The sequence below is a fragment of the Lates calcarifer genome, linkage group LG9 (genome assembly GCF_001640805.2).
Source record: "Lates calcarifer isolate ASB-BC8 linkage group LG9, TLL_Latcal_v3, whole genome shotgun sequence".
Lineage (NCBI taxonomy): Eukaryota > Metazoa > Chordata > Actinopteri > Centropomidae > Lates > Lates calcarifer.
This window is the reverse complement of record NC_066841.1, coordinates 21,945,688-21,950,562: the sequence shown is the minus strand read 5'-3', so window position 1 is coordinate 21,950,562 and position 4,875 is coordinate 21,945,688.

Sequence of the window (4,875 nt, the reverse complement as noted above, 5' to 3'; positions counted from 1 at the left end):
AGTGCCGCTCAGTGACGTAAGGTTTCATTTCAGGTCTCTCTTGTTTGAAAGATTTTCAGAGTATACATAAAAATATATGTAAACTTGTATTTCAGTATATGTGTAGTAATAAATTGACTTTTTTCCCCAACAAATGTCACAGCTGCATCGTCAGTAGTGTTACTCTACTGTACGGGTTAGTGCCCGCTATTTTAGTGTGAGTTTTTGAATCATAGATAGTGTATTCTGCAAGTAAGTCACAATGTATGATGAAGTAGTAACAATGTATGTACATGCTGATGAAGGAAACTCTATACTCTAATAATAATAATCTGTCTGACATGGTAGTTCATAAAATTGCATCTCCTTCCCTATCTGTTGTTGAAAAACCCAGAATTGATGAATATGAAAATATAGTTTAAAAATCTAACTGCTCAACACAGGAAGTTTTCCATTTCACCGAATCTCACATTGTCACACACATGCTGGCCCATAATTTGCTTCTAAACTAGTGATGTCACTAAATGATCTTGTACATACATGTATTAAACTCAGATTTGAGGTGAGCACAGAGAAACTATTTTGAAAACTTCACATATAAGATAAGATAATCCTTTAATAGTCCACAATGGGGAAATTTCCATTGTTGCAGCAGCGTCAGAGATTGAAAAGACAGAAAAAAAAGGCAGAAATACAAGTAAAAGACAAGGTATAAACAAGATAATATTATAAAAAATATAAACATAAGAACAGTATGAACAGGACAATATAATAAAAATATGAACAAAGGAGCAATATACACAGGACTATATACATAGAGACAGAGATATATTTTCCTCATTGAAGGATAAACATCCAACTGGAGTAATAATGATAGTAATGATACTGCTACTATTACTACTAATAATAATAATGATCATAAGCAAAGGCACCCTCAAATCTACATTCTATTGTGCATTGTCCGGTGTAGTTTTGACTGACAAGACGTTTTGAGTTGAGATTACAGAGGTCAAAACGTTTGAAACAATTTAAAAAGGTAACATCACACACCTGAACAGAGCACTTGCTCTGAAAAATGATAAATCCAACAGTAAGAAGGCTATTCATATGCATATGCCACACAAGCTACAAATACAACATGTGTAAACTGAGTAAAATTTGATGTTAACTGTAATTTTGGGTTTGAATAAATATTTCGCTTCATGTCCACCTGTCATAAAAATGAGAAAACATAAATATTTTAGAAATCTTTCAAAAACTTGTTTAAAACTAAACCTGTCATTGTTATTTCTTTGGCAAATAGCCCTGTTCACATGTAATAACCAAAAAACGTAATATTTTGTATGGTCTCCTTTGGCCTTGATAACAGCTTGCATTCTTGCTGACATTGTTTTTATGTACTTTTCAACAGTCTCTTTTGTTATTGAGTTCCAAATAGTTTCTAGCTGTTCCCACTGACTTGCTTTGGATTAAACTTTTGTGCGATCAATCTTTGAATCCTAAATTTGTTCAAGAGGATTCAAATCTGGACTTTGACTTGGCCAGTCCGTCAGTTCCTGTGCTCCAGATTCCCTTTTCTTGGTCAAATGGTCTCTGCACAGCTTTGAAGTATGCTCAGGGTCATTGTCTTGTTGGTATATGAACCCATGACCAATCAGATTCAGTCCAGAAGGGATTCCATGATGCACTAAGATGTAGTGGTAGACGTTTTTGTTCGTGATACCATCGATTTTCACAAATTTTCCCATGCCAGTTCCGCAAATGGAACTCCATACCATAATGGAATCTCCACTGTGTTTCACTGTGGGTACAATGCATCCGGCATCAAAAACATTCTCCAGCTTTTCTGTGGACATAAACACGATGATGCTGACCGTCTGTCCAGAGTACCTTCTTCCAGTCATCAACAGTCCAGTGTTTGTGTTCTCTGGCAAAACTGAGGCATTTCTGGATGTTTGCAGGCCTTAATAATGGCCTCTTAGCAGCTATTCTTCCCTTTAAGCCTTGTTCCATCAGTCATCTGCTTATGGTCATTCTGGAGACTTTCTCAGATTCTGATCTAGAAGCATTCATCTCTGCTTGCAGATCAGCAGTGGTCTTCCTTCTGTCTACTTGAGGTGTCTGACATCTGCCAAAGTATACATGACCACACTGTGAGAACACGTCGTGTCTTTCCCTATTTGTCTCAGAGACCATCCAGCATCATGAAGTGCTTTAATGTGGACCATTTTGAACAGGAATGAGGAATTTCAAAGTGAATTCACCTTTTTATACCCAAATTTGAGCTGGCTCACTGGGCTTCTCTGAGAAGTCAGAAATCAATCAAGCATAACATTCAACAACTAAAACTAATTTTTCTGTTCAGGAATGCAAGTAAATATCTATAATTTGACTTCTTAATCAAGAAATAATAATGTGCTTTAGTATTTTTTCAGTTTTTTTGTAAAACAGTTAATTTGAAAATTAATGGATAACAATAATAATTATATTTTAGCATTAAAAATATAATTTCAGTTAAAGACCCTCTACATACTGGTGTATTAACCATTACAGAAACATAAAAAATGATTTTGGTAATTACCAATGATGTTAATTTAGGGCAGCTGTGGCATGAGCCTTACATTGGCTGGTGGTCTAATAAATTTGTTAAGCACTGTACATATTGTGGAGTTTGATGAAGTATTAGAGTAAAAAAACCACCACCATCCACAGACATGTCAGTCAGGTGAACATGGCTGGATTTAGCTGTTAGGAACTCTCTTCACGTCATGATGTACTGATAATTTAACTACTATAGAAATGTTATCAGTGGTGGAACTAAAATATTAAAATTGTTTGGGGGTGGAGCTTGAGGTGAGGTTATGGGGTCATAAAGAGGGAGTTTATCACTTTCACAATATGAACATGAACATGAATTTGGGATCATTACATTCATTGCAATCTGCCCATTATTTGCTGATGAGCTGGTTCATCATACTGGCACAGAGCAGACATAAATACAGGCCTGTTAAACACTTTTGACACTCAACCCTGCCAAAAGACAGATCCACAAGGTCAGGTAGTTTATATAATGCTTTTGTGTAACATTTGTAACAAATTGACAATTACACAAATTTACACACTGAATCTGGGGCAACATGGCAGTTTCCTACTTGGACAGTGAAGAAATAATCGTTTTATACACAAGAAAACAAAGAATTACAGCAGAAAACATGTTGTAAGACTTTCACAGACATCTTCTATCTCTACTAATGATAATAGTAATAATGATAACAATGGGCCAATTTATCAGTTAATAAAACTGGAGTAGGTAGTCACTGGTGACACGAAGAACAGAACAAGAAGATTGTACTATTGCATTGTAAAAGTAGCAGCTGGAAGGATGAGGTGTATCATTTCTAGCCCCAGGTCATTATCTGTATAAATATGCATGAAAATTAACTGTAAAATACAGTATGTGATGTGATTTCAGTGTTCTACACATAGATCAATTTTATTTAAAGAATATACTTAAATTCATCAATAAAAACTACATAGAATGCTGTTATTTATTTATTTATTGCATTGTTGTGTGACTCCATATCCTATCAATGCTTAAAATAATTTTTAATATTAAATCCACACTGGGCGCATGGCGGTGCAGTGGTTAGCACTGTTGCCTCACATCAAGAAGGTTCTGGGTCTGAATCCTGGTTAGGCTGGGGCTTTACTGTGTGGAGTTTGTATGTTGTGCCTCTGGGTACTCCAGCTTCAATTGTCCCTTAGGTGTAAATGTAATGTGAGTGTGAGTAGTTGTCTCTATATGTCAGTCCTGTGATAGACTAGTGATCTGTCCAGGGTGTACCCCCACTTCTTGCCTAGTGTCAGCTGGGACAGGCTCCAGTCCCCTTCTTACAAACCTCAAAGGATAAGCAGTATAGATAATGGATGAATGGAAGAAATCCATAATATTTTAGTAAAATACACATTTTAGTTGTGTTCCCAGGTTTTCACTCAGTCCTGTTACCCTAACACACTCCCTGCTCTGAGAAATTTGGAACAATCCACAAGTCACATCATCAGGATCCTCTAAAGGTCTTTGAAAGACCAAAAGTCACATATCTCATTTTCTTTTCTGTATATTTGATGATGTGTCTGTGACTGGGAAGGTCCATCTCAACATTCTGTACTATTACCTACATTATTTCTTAGATGTTATTCATGTATTGTAAAAAATACTCACTTGGTAAATGTAGTATGGGCTGAGTGTCCTCACACTATTAGCATGGGCTGGGGCCAATCCGAGCTGACACTGGGTAAGAGACAGGATACACCCTGGACAGATCAGCAGTCTATCATAGGTTCTGACATATATTCAATTCAATTCAATCTTATTTATATAGCGCCAACATATTATATATGTCTTTGGACTATGGGAGGAAGCTGGAGAACCTGGAGAGAACCCAAAGACACACAGGGAGAACATGTAAACTCCACACAGCGAAGCCCTGGGTGAACCCGGCTTTGAACTCAGAACCTTATTGCTGTGAGGTATCACATACTGCCTAGATAAACCAATATTATTGCCAATTATTTAATAAATCAAATGCTAAAGCAGTTGATGAACTTTAAGTATGGGTCTCTTCTAAAGGCAAAAAAAAAAATGGTTTTGTAGTTTTTAGAAAAATTCAACATGCATATATAGTGATTTTTTTTTTCTGTCACAAATATCAGTTATTTGAAAATGTAACCATCCATTTCTTTAAAATAAATACTCGGGCTGGGGGGAGAAAAAGGAGTTAGTTGCTATGCCTTTAAGCAAGTTTTTTAAATGACACATGAGTTTTGGTAACAGAGAAAAAAGAAACCATCTTGAAAACCTTGTAAAAAAAAAAAAAAAGTTGCCTGAAATTGACC